This window comes from Diadema antillarum, unplaced genomic scaffold (genome assembly GCF_040938485.1).
Source record: "Diadema antillarum isolate AM-2024a unplaced genomic scaffold, OU_Dant_1.0 scf00000156, whole genome shotgun sequence".
Taxonomy (NCBI): Eukaryota; Metazoa; Echinodermata; class Echinoidea; order Diadematoida; family Diadematidae; genus Diadema; species Diadema antillarum.
This window is the reverse complement of record NW_027271045.1, coordinates 17,137-37,267: the sequence shown is the minus strand read 5'-3', so window position 1 is coordinate 37,267 and position 20,131 is coordinate 17,137. Positions and strand designations below refer to the sequence as shown.

General features: G+C 37.2%; 1 long non-coding RNA gene across 1 annotated transcript; it reads left to right on the top strand.

Annotated features, from left to right (window-relative positions):
• The first annotated feature begins 1,458 nt into the window (after positions 1-1,458).
• LOC139722032 (uncharacterized) lies at positions 1,459-16,663 on the top strand. The gene is made up of 3 exons (XR_011710258.1): positions 1,459-1,785; positions 2,356-2,667; positions 16,243-16,663. It is a non-coding gene; the product is annotated as an uncharacterized lncRNA (long non-coding RNA).
• The last annotated feature ends 3,468 nt before the right edge of the window (positions 16,664-20,131 follow it).

Genomic DNA, 20,131 nt, shown 5'->3' with positions numbered 1-20,131 from the left:
CTGATCTCTAAAGGATATTTCCTACAGAGATCAGTGGGATGTAGGCCCTACGTTTGAGTAGAGAATGGAATCAAGAATCATTGTGACAAACCCTTTGAAGTATAGGCCAATAGATATCAGAGGATAATGTTTCTGAGTATTTCAAAAACATTATCTCCTGATATCATACAGAAGATTATATCATTGAACGTGTAATGGGGTTTCAAAATTTGAAACCCCATTACACGTTCAATGATATAATTTTCTGTATGATTCGCTAAAAAGAAAAGTAATTGTGGTTTTAAAACTGCCGATGCGTCCATAGATACATATAGATAAAAGGATTGAAACATTTCTCCTCAGTACGTTGGAAACCATTAATTTTCATTAACGGCAAATTCATAAGTCAAAGTTAAATGAAACGGCCACCAAAGATACTCTTGGTCATTTTGATTTGTATTTTGCTCCTTTTCTTCTTCCTTATATTTTTCTATTTTTCGGTTGCACTGATTTTTTTTTCCCATTGAGTCTTTTTTCTTCCTTTTTCCTGTAAAAAGTTCTTCCTCACATTGGTTTATTCTTATTAGGGCCTACTGGTGAATAGTTCAAGGTCTAAAAAAAAAAACACACAACAACACTTAGAAACCTTTCAACTGCTAATGATACATGCATAATGATTTTGCGTACCCCCTCTCGTCTTCTCTTGACTTTTTTTTTTGTTTAGAGTGAATTTCATTCCTGTGTACCCCTGAAAGTTTGATAATAAAAGAAGCATAGGCCCTGATGAATAATTGTCATTCAGTTCCGGCGGACGCTGTGCTGGAAGCTATAATTTGAGCCGTTCTAGTAGGCTATATGCCCACATCAGTGAACGAATATGGTGGGGTTTTAATACTTTTTCATTAAATGATCAAAGTTTGATGATTAACATTGAGATGGTGTTCTTTGTTGTTGTTGTTATTGTTGTTTTGTTTGTTTGTTTGTTTGTTTTTGTTTGGTTTTTTGGTTTTTTGGTTTTTTGGTTTTTTTTTTTTTTTTTTTTTTTTTTTTTTTTTTTTGCTTCATTGCAGATATTCCTGATATTGCTTTACGGCGTGTTGTTTTGTAAACTTGGTGTGGCATATTATGCATCAGGCTTCCGCTTGAAGAAAATATGAAGAAAGACAAGAAAATGTGGTAATAACATTGTGTGCGCCCTTCGTCGTTCCTCGCCTCTCGCCGGAGAAAGTCGTCCGTCAGTGTCCTCTGCGAGGCGCCACACCTGCTGCTTGTTCGGCAATCCTGTCTCGTCAACATGAATACTGGTACCGGTATCAGTATTGTTGTGTACAGATTGCATGCTCTGGAACCGGACTTCAGGTAATGTACACGGTCACAGCCACGGCGGCGCCGCGGGTGTAGCAATGCATGGTATGCTGGTGCGAGGCGGATCCAGATCGCCATAGGAGCAAATGAACGTGTCCCCAGACCCTGGTCGGATCCCGTGTACTCATCCCGCGGTGGGTAGTATCGCTCAGTTACAGTCTACGTTTTAATGTGACTAACATTTGTTAGACCCTACGGCTACACTACGTGAGTACGCTGGATATTCTGGAGGGACAAAGCTTAGGTTGACGGGAAACTTGCAATTAGCCAGTTAATATCTGCACAGAGAACCGTCCACAAAGGATATTTCTTGCAAGACCCAGACGGACGGAGCTCGTGAGATACGTGTGTGATGTGTGGGCGTAGCTATTTCGGGGAATCCTTGCGATGAGGTGCAATGCGTAGTCCCACTCACTTGTTTTTACGTCTCTCCATAATTCGGTAATTTCATTCATTGACTTCTCAGCCTGTCTTTCCTTGACTTCAGTGTGCTACTCAAGTAACTATAGTCAACATTGTGGCGCGTCGCATAATCGCAGGTACAGTGAAGTGAGGTCATCAGTCGGATTTTATATTCATCAATTGCCCATCAAGCCATTTTAGTGAAATCTGAATCACAAGATCTAGAGCTAGAGAAGTAGAACCAAAAATGCAAAACTCTGTCTTTATGTAGTGTCTGTAGTAACTAGTACACTACACTGTAGTGACTCCTGCCTGTTTTTGGTGAGAGTGAGTATTTAATTAATGTGTAAAAAATGTGTACATGTAACATAGAAAAGGTATGTGAAATCTACAGTTGGTACAGATATAGCACTTGTTTGTAGCAGCAGGCTTGTAAAAACATACATTTCTTGGCAAAAAGCCTTCTGGTGGGCTCAAATTTTTACAAGACAGCCAGGGTAAATTGACAGTTGCCTAGAGCTAAATTATGAAGGGCCTTTAAAACATACGACTGTACTTTTACTTAGAGAAGAAGCTTGTAACTTCCAAGCTTGTTTGATCACCCAGCAGAAGCGGAGTTGGAGGATAACTCTGTATTAAAGACTGAAAATATCAATATCTCGATGGAACAAACTGCAGAGGAGAATCATGACTGACGGGCTACCATGTATGATGTAGAGGCTAGCTGGCTGGAAACGTCAACACTGTTGGTTGCAATGCAAGGACAACTGTCTTCTACACCCTTAAAGTCTGACATTTTCCTCACATTGGAGGTTCTCTGTTTACAGCAGCTTTGAGGATCCGAAAGACTTGTTCACCCTGTTTGTTTGCAGAGAGTAGATGGCAGATGACATAGACAGTGAGGAAGAAGAGAGAAATATGGTAAGGATTTCAGTATCCAGCTCTTATCTATACATTGCATGTTGTCAGTACAAAAAAAAAAATGTTGCTAGAGTGCATTTAGTGTGACCTGTTTCCTAATTTACAAAACAGAAAAATACCTCTTTTCATTGAAGTGCTTTTTTTTGGGGGGGGGGGGGGGGTCAACTGTCTTGATTTGCACTGGTTGAACTTGCTTGTTTGTTTGGTTTTGTTTTCTCTTTTGAAAGCAGATTTACTCAGTTACAGTACTTTTGTATGTCATTTTGGAAGTCCTCATCTAGCCAGCCAACCCCCGCCCCCCCCCCCCCCCCCCCCCCCCCCGCTTCCATTTGAGCATCTACATTTATTTGAACAGGCTTGACATGCCAGATTTCCATGCCCAAAGAAATACAGATTTAAGATCTTGAAATGGAGATATGAATGCTCAATTTTATTTCACATGGTTTTAAAATCATAGTACAATCAAAGCAAACCCGCAAATATTTAAGTTCTGGCCAGTTGTATTTAATTGGTTTAATCAGAGGTATTTTCTATGTTTATGACGCTTGCAAATATGAAGAGGAAAAATTAAGGTAGCTTCCAATCTACAGTATCACTATCATCTTTTGTAACCATCAAAATGTGATGTTGTTTGTTGTTTCTTATTTGCAAACCAGAGTGAAATTTTGTAGGAAGTAATACAGTTAGCTCAAAGCCACTAGCAAAAGAGGAAAAAATTGGGAGAAATACACATTTGTACAGCATGACAAAATATTGCCTGCTTTGAGAATGATATTTCATAATTTACAATGATTAGCAAATTGATCATACAAGTTACATAAATGTGACAATCTTTGACAAGTCCTCAACAATACTTCACATACCCCTGCCCAGTTCCAATCATATATAGTTGAGAGGGCATCTTTAATATCTGCCTGACATTTCTTTATCCTTCATGTGGTAATAAGGGGGAACTGTGAGACCAAGTCAACTCCATAGTGGTTAATAGAGATGTATAGGGTTGATAAAAATCCTGATACACATTTATCTCTATTAAAGTCTAAAGTACTGGTAAAATGACAATTAAGCCATACAATACAAATTCAGAACTGGTGGTCTGAGAAGAGATGAACACTGATAGTTTCTAATTCCAGGAGTAATTGTACAATATTAGCTTCATTATCAGTGGCATGATAATCAATACCTGGTACCGTAGTTTGGCGTTCTTTGATTGGTTGTCACCTTGTAAAACAAATACAAATTACTGTAGCTCTAGAAATCACAACATATCAACAACATTCCATCTTAGGAAAACATGATGGTCTACAAGTGTTTGCTTTGCCAAACATCAGTTCCTGGTGTATCTCATGACCTCATGCTCTTTTTGGAAAAGTGCTACCAAGGGTCAATTATACAATTGTACAGAGTGCTGTCATATTAGTGGTATACCATTATCAGCATCTGATGATTGTGATAAGGATGTTAACAAGTATTGATTTTATCATTTTGCTTTCATGCAGATGGTTGTCAATTAACTTGATTGAAACTGGTATGTGGTACATATTTTTGATATTGAGATAATACACTAACAGATACTGCTATAACTTGATAATTGTTTGTGGGTCTTTTGGTATGAGGTGTGATGAACAGCCTAATCAAGTTTTCTTTCCAGTAAGACACAAGGTTCATTGTATCTTTCTGATCAATAAAGCAAAAACAACAACAAATGTCATTTACCTTTGTGCTAACATTTAGCCTTATTGAATTTTCATCAATAAGTTGCAATGATTTTTTTAGAAACTAAAAACATATATAGTTTGATAAAAAAAGCAGGCCTAATCGTGAGATTTTTTATACTACAATGAGACAATACCAGATTTCACAGATCAATGAAAAATGGAGGATCCTACAATGTAATCAAGATGCTTTCAACCATTCAGTGATATATTCTTGTATGAATTTCTGTCATCCTGAACATGAATGAGAGCAGTTACAGCTCTCATAACAATCCTGTTTAGCCTCCCCTTCCTCCATCAAAAACGACAAAGCAGACAAGCAAATAAACATAAGAGCCAAAGAACAATGTGTCTGTGGTGGAGTATTAGCAGCAATTCATTTGGGACCTTCATCTCAAAGTGCCATCGCTAGTAATAATGTACACAAAGAGGCAGCTGGTGGCATTGATAAAGTTGTCAGTTAGTTCCAAACTGGTCACATGATTGGCCACAGTCATTACCAAAAGACGCTTCACAATTTGTGAGTGTAAAAGAGTATCAATTCACAAGGTTGGAGGAGCATTTTCTTCATTATTCAGTGTTCCCTGGGTGTTGGGTGTGGTCTTCAATACAAAATGTAAGATAATTTCTACTTTTTTCCATATATATTTTTTCCCATTTCTTCATGAATTCTGTACCAGTATTTTGCAGTACAGTGTGATTCTTGGTTTAGATCTAGACCCTTGATTAAGCAGGATGATAATAGACTTGTAGTGTTATTTCACATAGCAAAAAGAAGCCCTAAACATTTCCTGACTGCACGAGTCAGCCTACGTAGTTGACCTCATATGCGAGTCGAAATAGTACGCCATAAAATAAGCCCTTCCTGTCCCATGACAACCGAAGGCAATTTACCATCGCCCGTTTACAGCTGACCCAGTAGTCCCCCGTAATGAGCTTTTCAGAACATAATCACATCAGCATGGTCTGTGTGTTTTGGTGCTACTCTTGCCTAATAGGTGATGGATTTCTACAGTAGTCTCTTCGATGCTGTAAGTTACAAACTTTGTATCACATATTTGTAGTATCTAATAATATGTACAAATCATGTACTTCTACCTGGTATGTGTCTGAAGGAGCAAGTATAGTTTTGAGTTTAAAACAAGCAGAAAGTTATGAGTTTTAACTACCTTTTTCTGGGTCTCTGTGGGAGCTACCTAGCTCCATGGTGTCAGTCACACAAAAGCAAACATTGAAAGAAATGTTTTGCAGTGTAATGAGATGAGAAGATCAGCTTCAATTGTCAAGCAATCATTTCTGTTTGGGACAGGGTGCCTATGTACAACGTTGTATGGCAGGGGCTATTTCATTCATTGACACAACAGCACAAGAGCATCAAGTGTGCTTAGTCCCACTTTAGAACAAAGTGAGAAGTACATTGTACTCACAAGTGTTATGGGAGGTGAGAATACTCTCACACCTGATTGGGCCTTTTCATCAACAAATGAAGGGGCCCCTGCCACAAATAGGCACCCTGTCACAAAACAGTGGTGATTAGTCTATTAGAGCACTGGTCAGACAGTTTGTCCTGAAATGAATTGGGGTCACTAAAACTGTACTTGCTCTTGAATTACAGGGTACTTGAAATACTTGAATCGTGCATGATCCCTTTGCATGATGATGCATGTTGTTATAGATACATCATAGACCAGATATTTGTAAGTCACTGCAATGTATGTACATGTATCTATTCATGATACACAGACCCATAATTTCAATACCACTAAGTGCAACATCTGTATTATATGTATACATACATAAGTATTATTTGCCAATATTTGAATTTGATTTGGTAACAGATTTGTCAATTTCAACAATAAGTCATCCACCCATGAAAGTATGATTTGTTTTTGAAATTGCTAACAGAATGCAGCTTTCATGATGACTCTGACAGCAAGTTTTCATTTCTTCTCACAAACATCGCTCACCACCACACAGTGTACTAGTACACTAATTATTTTGTTATAATCAATCTTTAACCAAGATGTTAGCTGCTAAAGTTTCAGTGGTTCAATACATCTGCAAGTCTGGCATTTATGCACTTCTTGTAATGTATGCATAATTCCATATTTGAATGGCGGGAATCAGTCCCCAAATGGAGTTATAGTTATAAATCAATAAATTGCAGAAGTAAAGCATAGTTCCGACCTTATTACTCTCTCCTACTTCTTTATGAAATTTCATAATGTCATTTTATTTCTCCTCTCGCCCATTTTTTTTTCTTATGTACATATTAAGTTGGACATGAAATTAGAGATTTGAATATTATTTGAAACTTAATTGTGTTAGTGAAGAAATTAGTTTCTGTCTCTAACTACATGTCAAATCCTGAAGGCATTGTTGTGATCCATGGTAAAACAGGCTGTATTTTTGTGTATTTCTGCCTGTCTTGCTAAAATCATGCATCATGTACTGTACGTTGTAAGCTAGGGCAGTCTGACATGGATTATATTCCCTATACCAGCGTATGGACCATGGTACCGCAAGGTCCAAGTGCTGTCATCTTTGACTCCTCCTACGACACGTACAAGTTATCTCTTTTGATACAGTATGCCCTTAAGGCTAATCATGATATCAAAGTCCACATTTGCCATTCATACTGTGCAGAGCTCTCAAGTTTAAGGGGGTGGGGTGGAATGGGTAGTAGAGTAGATAATGGTGGAAGGTACAAATGTAAAGTGTAGTCAGAGATTCAAACTGAATACATAGAGTAAGAATGTCATACCTTAAAGGACAAGTTCACCTTCATAAACATAAGGATTGAGAAAATGCAACAATATTAGTAGAACACATCAGTGAAAGTTTGAGGAAAATTGGACAATCGATGCAAAAGTTATGAATTTTTTAAATTTTTGTGTTGGAACCGCTGGATGAGGAGACTACTACAGCTTGTGAGTCATATGCGTACAACAGTATAAAGAAAATATAAAAGAAAATTCAACATATTTTCACTTTTTTCGCATAATAAAAGAGCAATTGACTTGCCTCTTTCTAAAGGCAGGGGGAATAATATTACCCATAACATTTATCGGTAACGAGTCAGGGGAATGTGTACTTTTTTCAAAAGATGGAATTTTGTGAAATTCTCTTTATATTTTCCTTATATTGTTGTATGCATGTGACATCTAAGTTATTCATACACTGCAGTAGTCTTCTCATCCAGCGGGTACTGCACAAAAACTTCAAAAATTCATAACTTTTGAACGGATTGTCTGATTTTCCTCAAACTTTCAATGATGTGTTCTACTAATATTGCTACATTCTCTCAATCCTTATGTTTATGAAGGTGAACTTGTCCTTTAACTTAGTCAAAACAAATTAACAATATTTAATAGATTGTGTTAATCAGCATAAAGAGCCATTATTGTATGTTTGCATTGAAAGTTTATTACAGTTCCAAGCTCAGGTCACTTTATTTTGTTTAGCAACAGTACATAAATATTCACAGTGATTGATATTTAAGCTGCAGAGACTACTGACCCCTTAATCTTTACAGAGTAGAAAAGTAGGGGCAGTTATTTGACCAGATTTATACCGTACAGTGTCCACATGTATTCTCTTCACTGAAACTTTGAGTTGACCATAGGAGAAAGGTCAAGGTAGTGCTTTTTATGCACAGTAAGCCTACATATAAACCTTTCTGACAAAATTGAGTTGGAATCCAATCTAACAAAATTTTTATGTGGAATCCAAATTGGAAGCACTGCATTATTGCGGACAGGGCTATGAACCCTTTAACCCTTTGGTTAGTGCTCAGGCACTTAGCTGTAGCTTGCTGTGCTGTTCATCAGTTTTCAGTGAATTACACCAAACTTGACCCATTTGTACAGTAAGGTAGCCATTTGCAGCTCAGTGGGGCATTTAAAGGTGCATGGTCCCAGTAGTGTAGAGGGCGCTGTTGATGATACTGCCTACAATGTATCACCGTTAGCATTGTATATGAAGATTACCGAAGTTGAACTGTCATCAAGAGTAGTGCGTAGGTGTTGCTACATAAAATTGTAAGTATCGCTGCCTTCGTTGTCTTCTCTGCGCATCGCGCAGTCTGTAGTAATGCCAGGGTGCGTGCATATATGTGCTTGCTATAATGACATCACAAAAGAAGTTTGCTAAAGCTGTCATCCCCCTCAGCCGAATCATGAGCCGAACTGTGATCCGACCACTGACTACAGTGAATCGGACTTCTTCGGACTCGGGGAAGTGGGCCACAGCGTAAGCGCCAAAGAGGAGTCAATAGCATAGGTCTCTATAGGAAACTTGCGCTGTGCGCCCGCGCACACATTTGACTAAAACACCGGGACCATGCACCTTTAACAATATGCCTCAGTCCTACAAGAAGGCCATGATGACACTATAGCGATCAAGGGGATTAGGTAAATATCTGTTCATTACCTACGCCAAGGGAAGAGGAGGTTTGTATCATGGGCGTTGGTTTGTCTGTTTGCAAAATAACTCAAAAAGTTGTGAGAATGGATTTGAATAAAACTTGCAGAAAGTCGATAATGACACAATGCATACATGTAGATGATTAAATTTTGATAGTGATCTGGGAATTTTAATGGATTTTTGAAGGATTTTTGATATTTTTGCGTACAAAGGTCAATGTACTGAGGAGTTCTAGCTGCGCGCACTGGAGGTTTAAATATGCGCACTAAAGCACATGCTCTGCTAATGATGTAAACAAAAAGCTTCTATCGGGGAAATTGCATGCATGTTCTGTGGAAATGATTTGTAGGCTTGGCAGAGGTCTGTGCTCTCCGAGTGCTTTTCTAGTTGACAGTTAGTTTCCACACTGTCAATTTGCAAAGAAAGCACTCGGGACAGCGTACATGCTAATCAGGAAATAATCACATACAATGTAGGCCCATTCGTGCACAAGAGTTATTGGTCTTTGGATCGTCATGCTGAACTTGATGTTATTCACCGCCATTCACACAAGGCCAAAAAACTCATTATGCTGTGAGCAAAGCACTTAAAAGCCTTAGAATTGCACATGCTCAAACGATGACTGTGGCATGACCCAAGGTACCCTCACTTCAGATGTAGTGCAGTGAGTGACATCAAGGGATTAAAACACTGCACTAGGCAAATTTTCTATCAAAAATTGTCAAGACAGACCGATTTTGCATTGCAATAGTATTGAAAAAAGAAATTTCAAATGCTGTTAATTTCTGGTGATCATATTGTGAATGGGCCTATGAAATGTTGAAACAGTAGATCTAAATTAAAAAAATTTTCCACAGGAGAACATCTTGTGTGAGGATAATATTTTTCTCACAGTGCCACAATGCTTAGGTGGATGTATGCTGGAGTAAGAGTTAAGTGCAGCCCTCAGAAAAGATGTATAATGATGTCATGGTGAAAGCTAAGGCTATACTTTAAATAGGTAAATAACTGTAACACCATCATATTATCATTTCAAGGCTCAAAGGGTCCCATACATGTACAATGTATGTTAACATTTTTCCCATGGATTTACAGGCAACGCCAAGGTATTCATTCCAAGGTCATCACAACACAATATTCAGTACATTTCTAAAGGTGTCGTATCTGTAGTCAATCATTTTCAATCCCAGGTGTCATGGGCAAAATTGGTTACAATATATGGAAGTTCGTTACAGGTTGTGCAATACGTGTTTCCTCATAAAAGGTTCATGAAATGGTTCAAGGTACAATGTACATTCATGGAACTTAGTGAATATTCATGTACTGATTGGCAGTGATTGTTTGGGAAACTTTAGGGTCAGATTCAAACTTTCAGTATTTTCGTATGTACATGTATGCAGTGCCTGAGGGTTTTCTTTTTTGTTGTTGAATTGTTCTTGTTTTGTATGAACCTACGTGTTATTTTGATTTTGTAATTTTACGTATGTATATTTATGTATACTGTGTATGTATATTTTTCATTTTTGTAAAATCATTTGTAATTCAGCCTCTGGCTGCGATCAATGGTTTGTTGAATAAAGATACCATTGATAATAATAATAATAATAATAATAATAATGATAATAATAATAATAACAATTTATGTAATCATCCTTTTTTGTAGTTGAGAGCACTGAGTACTATATCTGTTTTATAAGGTTTACAACAGAGAAGAGCCGTTAATATAAAGTTTAAAATGTTAAAACAGTGTATTATAAAACAATTTTGGGGAAAATATCATGCAAGGTACTGTAAAACATGATATATTCGCGGCACGAAATTTTCGCGAATTGGAGCCGACGGCCTTTTTCGCGGCAAGAAATTTTCGCGAATTGCCTTTTGCGTTCAATGCATATAGTGTAGATAAGAAATTTTGCGTGCATTTCTCGTTTTACAGTATTCATTACAAGGTTTTATGTTGATTCAATGCTGTCTTTAGGGGGTCTGACATTCGATTACCTATGATGAAGTTATCTGTTATTTCCGACAGTTTGATCCTTGATGCTTTTGACATTGAACAATCTGAAACAGTCTGAAAAAATGTTGTAAATCACAAACATAAAAAGGAAGGATTTATCATGATTTTATCATATATTTTCCCCGTGTTATATTCCAATCTTGTATTTCTAATCCAATTGGTCTTGAAGAAGACATGGTGCAACAAATAGAACTTAGAGAAGGCTTGGCAAGATCTGCATACCATACTCTTTTTGAACTAAAGCAATCATGTGACCATTTTCAGAAGAAAAACTCTCCTATTTACAAAACATTAAGTACTCCACATACATGTACCCGTGCCTGTGTAGGGTAGGTACGTGTAGCTTACAGATCATGAGCATTACTTTTGGCCAGTCCACTAAAAGCCTTTACTGTTTGAGTGTGATGTGAAGAATACCAGCACAATGTTTTTTAAATCACACAATCAGATTAAAGTTTATCTGACGATTGCTTGAACATAAAGTACACTGTATTTTCTGCCACAAATGTGTTTTCAGGTCAGGCATCACGGTTCACTTTGATGATACAGCTGATCACTTTACAATTTCTGAAGCAGGTGCATAACACCTGTGACTTCGGACAAATGAGAATGTGTGCTGGAGCACAAGAACTTTGACACAATACCACCTGCTTCACAATATGGGCCTAAGTGTGTTGTGGTGGTAAAAATAAAGGACATATTTGTAACAGATGGATGGTGGACAAAAAGGTGATATAGGGCAGTAGATGAAATACAATTGTAATGGCAAAGGTCTTACGGGTCGTGAATAAGCCAGTTCATAGTTAGATCATGTGCATGTTTGTACGAATGGCCTTTCTTTTTTTTTCTCAGTTGGTTAGACACGTCAGTCATCTACAACGCGACATACAAACTGTAATGCATGATAGCAAAACAATTTATTCATGGAATTCATGTTCAAACAAAGAAGTAACTTGCATACACCCAGATGACCAGAATGGTCCATTCAATACCACTTGGGGAAGCATCCATTTCATTGTTTTACATTGAATGCATTAACAAACTTTTCCTTCATTTAACATAACCGTATACTGCAACAGCTGTACTAGGCTTGCTGTAAAGTGAATGTGCTAGCAAGAACCATTTACATCTATACGTTGTACATTGTATATCGTCGCTGGGGCGACAAGACCTCGTATCATCTACAAAATGTCAAATGTTCAGGAGAGCCAAAAAACATGGCGGCCAAAGCACTGTGGCGAATGGGATATCCTTCCCTTTGACATGCTGTGGTGGCTTCATCTTTGGAGTAAGACAGTTGGGATTTTTTACAGGACATCACTTAACCCATTATTTGACAATTGATCAAAAAAGGTCATTTTCACCAAAATCGCAGATTCAAGGTCTCGTCAACCCAGCGACGATATGTATTTAAGGATTCACATGGGTAGTCATTACATAACACTCTTAACAGACACTTATCTTGGTAAATTAACAAACCAGTATACCTGTCTGACAGTACAAATGACCTTGCTCTACCTACACTCAACTTGGAACTACGACGCTGGCTTATTTGACATGTTTGTGGCTTGTTAGGTGATCCGAGTATCCTTCGGATCACCTATTGTATCTGTACTGATTCTTTATTTCTGGACAAAAGTTGTGCAGAGATTAACTCAGAAAGTCCTCTGCCTATCAATTTCAAAATTATACCATATATGTATCATGTCACAAAGACGACAGATTTTGTAAAATCATTGTGATCAATGGACCGTGACGTCACTATGACGTCATTATATGAAAACACATTTTCATTAATATCTCATTAATGGAAAGGAATTTTTCAATGAAATTTACGTCACATATAGTTCAAATCAAGCGTATTCTACACATTCTCTCACATTTCAGTTTACACTCAAACCGTGCGCGTACGCGCACGTTAAAATGTTGACATTCTCCAATCGAGCTCAAATTTTTTTTGCACACGTTTCAGATCATTTGGAGCATTTTTTGAAAAATTGAAAAAATTGGACGGACGCGTACGCGCGCGCACATATACGCACGCACAGCTCATATGCAATAGAAATTTCCCGTTTTTTCACACTTATCGGCTGCCTGAAATGTCAAGGAATATTTCTACGAAGTTTCAAGTCAATCGACTCAATATGACGTCATACGGGCCCGTCAAAGTTGAAATTCCGCGTGCGCGTCAATGGCGATATACAGTGCAACTATGCCAAAAAACCGCCAATTTTAAATCCGATTTTACTCGTCAGGATGGACGGTGACCCCCCATTTTCTGTACATATTTTGAAAGCTTATGAGTTGTACATGTCATTTCATGGGGTGGCAATGCTGACAAAATGATTAAAAGATATCAAATTTCATAATAAAGTAAAAAAAGTAAATTTTCAAAATGACGTCATCAAATTTCAAGTTCATTCGAGCGTAACTCACTAGTCCTTTGTCAATTTTCACCCAGATTTCAGTATGATGTAGCTTATTTAATGTTCTTTCAAACATAACGTAATTAAATTTTGATTGGATAACGGTATCACCTCGTAAAAATGGATTGAAAGTAATATTGTCAAATTTGACCAGTTTACGTGTTATCTCTATGGGAGTGCAGTTTTTCTGGAAATGAAAATTGACATGACTATCTTTATCGAGCACTAGCTCACTTAAGCTTCGGTAAATTTCTCCCAGATTTTCATATGTTGTAGCTGAGACTTTATGCTACCGTAAGTGTGCCCTTTGTTTTTTCATACGATGTCAGAATCACGTCAAAAAATTGGGTTGAAATTCAGGCTTATCTTCGATGTATTGAGATATTTCTTTCTTTCTGCAACTTTCTTTGCAATAACTCAAGAAAAACAGACTCTATCACTTCCATATTTTGCACATGTTTAGTTCATGTCACGTGAATTATTTCATAAAATAACAACTACTTGATCGGACACCATCTTGGGTATGTAAATTAGGGTCAAAGGTCATAAGTGTTTCACCCTGTATCTTTAATAGTGAATACATGTCCTATCTTTCCCATATTTTGCACACGCAAAGACTATGTTACAAGGATCATTTCACAAAATAACTACTTTTTACTCAGATGCCATCTTGGGTGTGCAAATTGAGGTCAAAGGTCATATGTACTTCTTTTTGTATCTTCGTTATGACGTGTTATCTCTATGGGAGGGATTTTTTTTAATGTGAAAATTGACATGATTGTCTTTATCGAGCACTAGCTCACTTACCCTTCGGTGAATTTCTCCCAGATTTTGATATGTTGTAGCTGAGACTTTGCGCTATCGTTTTGTTACCTTCGTTTTTTCATACAATGTCGGGATTACGATAAAAAACTTGGTTGAAATTAAAGCTTATCTTCTATGTATTGAGATATTTCTTTCTTTCTGCAACTTTCTTTGCAATAACTCAAGAAAAACACGCCCTATCACCCCCATATTTTGCACATGTTTAGTTCATGTCTCGTACATTATTTCATAAAATAACAACTACTAGATCGGACAACATCTTGGGTATGTAAATTAGGGTCAAAGGTCATAAATGTTTCATCTTGTATCTTTCATAGTGAATACCTGTCCTATCTTTCCCATATTTTTCACACGTATAGACGATGTCGCGAGAATCATTTCACAAAATAACCACTATTTCATCAGATGCAATCTTGGGAGTGCAAAGGTGGGTCAAAGGTCATATGTACTTGTTGCTGTTTTTTCGTTATAGTGTATACAGAATTTTGTACCTAACATGGCAGATATGACTCCCTTGGCTAAATGAGAATGCAAACATCACACGGCCAATGTCTCTAAACACAGATGAAACTTGTATGGTCATGCCTGTTGCGATCAGGACTCGAATCATAGATATAAAAAAATCGGATCACCTTAATTTGTCAGTGATGACAAATTACAATCTCTAGTTTATTTATTGATTATTTTTTTTTAGTTAAATGATAATGATTGTCTTTGGGACAATGGATGAATTGATGGCCAAGACTTGAAGGCAACTGAAAACAAAAATGACTGCAAGGTTTTGATATTGCAGTCTTGAGAGCATCAAATTTAGTCATGACCAAGGTCTTTCTTGCAATGTATTGACCTGATGATTGCAGCAAGTGTAAAATGATATCAGTCTTCAGGGCATCATAATGGGTGTAATTCAATTTAGATAAGGTTAAGTAATGAGGCAATGTCAAAGGTCATGTCTACAACAGATGACATCATGTCAATAATCTTAAAGGCAGCAAAAGAAATAATATCAGATATTGAATGCAATGGATGAAATGAAGTCATCTTGGCAGCAACAGATCAAATGATTTCATAGGGAAACAAATGAAATGTTGTCATACATGTATATCTTCAGGGCAACAGATAAAGTGATGTCATACCTTGTAGATCTCGAGGACAACAAACTTTGAAATGATGTCATACTACATTGTAGATCTTTGGGGCAACAGATAAAATAATGCCGTAGATATCGATGGTAAGAGATAAGTGTCATAGACATTGAGGGCAACAGATGAAATAATGTCAAAGATCTTGAGGGCAGAATAAAAATGATGTCAAAGATCTTGATGGCAACAAATTGAGATGATATCAAAGATCTTTCAGGCAACGTGAAATGTCAAAGAATTTGAGGGCGACAGATGAAAGCATGTCAACCATCTTGAAGATAATACATGTAAGGGCAGTGATGATACTGATCTGTAGGGTAATAGCTGAAATGAATGATGTCATAGATCTTGAAGGCAACTGATGACATGCTGTCATAGCTCTGTAGGGCGACTGATGATTGTGAGAGCAAGAGATAAATGATGTCAAAGATCTTGACGGTGAGACATAGTGATGTCAAAGATCTTGACTGCGAGACATAGTGATGTCAAAGATCTTGACTGCGAGACATAGTGATGTCAACGATCTAGATGGTAAGACAATATTATAATGTCAAAGATCTTGACTGTGAGACATTTAGGCCTGAATTCACAAATGAAATCATGGTTTAAACCATGGACAAAAACCATGGAGCGCCAAGTGTTGCATGGAATATTTCGTTATGAAATTGGTCATTTCGTCGACAAAATGACCATTTCGTTTCGTGGATGAAATGTTCATTTAGTTACAAAATGTTGTAATTTCCTTACCAAATAATCATTTTATCGACGAAATGACTGATTTCGTAACGAAATATTCCCTGCAACACTTGGCGCTCCATGGTTTTTGTCCATGGTTTCATTTGTACCACCTTCGTGAATTCGGGCCAATGATGTCAAAGATCTTGACTGCGAGACATAGTGATGTCAAAAATTTTGACTGTGAGACACAGTGATGTCAAAGATTTTGACTGTGAGACATAGTGATGTCAAAGATTTTGACAGCAACAGATGAACTGACCCTAGAGAACATTTCTTTTGATCCACAGGAGGATGAGTTCCAGTGGCTGTTAAAGGAGGAGGTCCATGCCGTCCTGAGGCAGCTCAATGCTATCCTGGATGTAAGTAGCAACCCTTCTGCTTTCATGCCTGTTGATGATTTACTGTACAGGTATGCATATTTTTTTGACACTTGTTTCATTCTTGTCTGCTAGCTCATTTTTATAAATACATGGTCAGTTTGGTCTTAACGTAGGCAAAAAAAGTGAAATTTACTGTTATTGTGAGTGAGCAAAGACAGACATAATTTGCAAGAAAGCTCTAGATGCTCAGGGGTTGACATGTAAGGACATACGGATGCATGATCGTGTGACATTTTGACATGCTTCAGTCTTGATAAAGACTATCCCTTGTGAGATCAGTAGCACCAATGTGTAGAAAGAGAAGGTAAATGATATATACTACTTATGTCCCATGCATGATTTATGCCCAGACACATACCATATTGTTTAACCCTTTCTGTGGCATGGACTTCCATGGACAGTGTTTTCTGTACCTGTTGATACTCAAAGCACACAACTGGTTAACCCATAGGAGGAGTCCCAAGAGATACTTGGGCAGGGGTCTATGGGAAATGCGTGTTGTAGCAAATTTAAATCAGTCCGTCTTCAGCGGGTTAATAGAAGGGGACCAGTTTTTCCAACTACCTGCATTTTCTTGTACTCAATATCAATTGGATGTTGTTTGGTCTCATTTTTTGTGCAGCAATCAGGAAGGAGATTCAACATACCAGGGTCAGGTAAGAAATTTACCCATCTTTATATTAACTGTCATTGTCTTTCATATTGCTGGGGATGCACATCTTTCATGAAAATCACAAAGACTAACAAAATTACATATTTTGATTTTGTCCCCTAAAGTGAGAAAAGGAGGCAACTGACATAATTTTGACAGATTTATTGTGCCACCCTCATGCCATAATAAAGGAAAACAGTGCACCTAATGATTATGCTCAGGGTATTCCATAACTACATCAATAAAATTTGGAATTAAGTTGTAATTCTGGTAGTGAGGGAGGAGTCATCATCATAAATCACAGAAACTTTGTGTCCCATGGACTAGTGTATGCTGTTGTTCACTAAGCGTTTGCTTTTGAGGTAAGGGCCTTTGCAGACAGTCACTCACAGCAGGTTTGACTTTATCAGAGAAAATCACACATGAAGAGCATTAAGTAAGGTTTGTGAAGTACTAATAACCGGGGGGGCCAAAAGCTAAAAACAGAGGTCGAGTTGCACTCTCTCTACAAACTAAGTAGACCATGCTTATTTTCAAGTTTTTATTGTAACAAACAACATTCCACTGGTCTACCTCAAAAAATTTGTTGCGAAAGCCTCCAAATCCAAGATGGCGTCCAAGATGGCCGCCATATTTACTGAATTTGTTATTTAAATGATAGAATTCGATAAAAACATCAGATTTCAACAAATGTGATGTCATGTGAAAGAGAATAAAATTTACTACAAATTGATACCATTTTTGGGGGTTATTGTGATAACTGAATTGAGATTTTAAGGAAAAAACACTCATTTTTTTATATTTTTCTGAAAAAAAGGAAAATCATGAAAATGCTTGATTCAGCATAAATCAGAGAAAGACAGAAGGCTTATCTTGAAACGTTTCAAGAATTTTGTTTGACATATAATCAATATTTGGAGAAAATTAGATGTCAGTACCATTTTCGGTTCAGGAGTTATAATGTCTCAAACTTGAAAACTCACTATGTAAAAATGGCCACTTTAGTTGTGACCAACACCTTGTTGTTCGTAAAAAAGCCTGCGCGCGCCAAGACTACTACACGCACCACTGGCACTGGCGCCCGCAGCAGTGCCAGTGGTGCGTGTAGTAGTCTTGACAAATGCAGACTTTTTCTTTGACAGACAAGGGTTTGTGCCTGCAAACTAACTTTTCATACCAAGTGGTAGCTCATACAGGTGATACTGATCGCTATTATTTCAAAGTAGATTGTTCTGAAGCAGATGAGATGAAGCCAAAAAAAAATTCAAATAGAGGTAGTAGCTTGAAACTTGGCACCAATCTTGTTATAGATAGTTTAAGACAGAATTTAGATCAACCGCTCAAAAAAAAAATCAAGATGACAGCAATCAAAGTTGACATGGTGTATTGCGCCAAATTAAATGTATTATTTCGTTTTTTATACAAATTTGTCTGTTGTGCTATCTTAAACCGTCTTAAGTTTTTATGGACACATTTTTTAAACCAGTGATATTTTACTCTCCGAAAAAGAAAAAATAAATCGAGTGGAAGTTTTTACTTTTGATGTGAGGAGTGAATAACAGAAAACGGCGAATTTAGAGTGAAATTGGAGTGACTTTTGGGTGAAAATGTTCATTTTCACTCATTTTAGAGTGACCTTAGGCAGAGCTCCACACTAACTTTTATATTTGGTGGCCCAAAAGCAAATATCCGACCTTTTTTGGTGGCCCGATCAGGTCACCAAATTCTTCATATCTGACATTTTGGTGGCCCGACGTGCGTTTTTTGTGGCCCCGGGCCACCGGACTACCGTTAGTGTCGACCCCTGCCTTAGGGATCACTCGTCACTCTTCGAGTGATCCCCGAGGTCACTCTAAAATGAATGAAAATGAACATTTTCACTCTCGAGTGATCCTGATATCCAATAGGAAAGCATCTACCAATGGCATAAGTTCAGATCAATTGTGACACTATAACCCACATGAAATCAGCCTAAAAACAATGTAAGAAAAATCTGATAATGGAAAATACAGTTTCAGCATGCTTATTTGTAAATGTGAATATCCAACACGAATAATCAATTTGGACAATTCTATTCGGACAATATACTGAAAAGTAATTTCGCACAACACATTTAAGAGCAAAGTTGAGAAATTGCCGCCATGTTGGATTTTTTTTTTTTTTTGGGGGGGGGGTTCGGATCAGAAGGGCTTTCAAGGACATCTACGGATCAGACATTATTACACATAAACCATCATCATTCACGTTTCTACAACAGCAGAGTAACATACAAGTAAAAAAGCATATCTTTGATACAGAAGCATTTCTTTTTTATCAAAGATTGGGCCTTACCCGAACACTGGAATGAGCTCCACCCCCCCCCCCCCCAAAAAAAGACCCTCAACATAGTTTACACTAGTACAATATCGTTCGGATGTATAGAAACATGTAATAGACAGCAATATAAGAAGATTAAAAAAAAACATGTCAAATTATAAGTTATAAGTTGAGATTTAACTTTGACGCAACACACTAAAGGAATTGTGTACCATTGGGAGAGATATCACATTCGATTTATATGTGCAGGTTAGTTGTATTACAAAACATTCTACCATGTAAAAAAATTATAATAAAGCCTAAAACATACGGAGATATCACCATTTCTTTTCAAGAAACCATAACCATGATAACTGTTGACATTAAAAAAAAACATTCTTATCAGATCTATTTAGTATATCTAACAATATTTAGCATTAATTATACTGATTTAAGTTTGTACATTAATCCCTAATTCACAGTTTATAACTAGTTTGAGGAATTAAGTGAAGCTGGGTTTTGTTTTACGTGCACAATGGTAAATAAGGCCTTGAACGAAAACCTCGATTAATTGCCGCCATCTTGAATTTTGTGTGAATACTATTTTTATCTCTAAATATTACACATTGGCAAAATTTGTGCCAAATTTTAAGCTCTTTTTGGAAAATACTTTCTGTTCAATCTTATCTGCCTCAGAACAATCTACTATGATAAAATGCTACAGTAATAGCGACCAGCGTCACCTACCACTTGGCATGAAAAGTTAGTTTGCAGGTACTTGCAAGTCACTAGACAATTACAGTATTACATGTGACCATGTAAACACATTGTAAGCAAAATTTATAATGC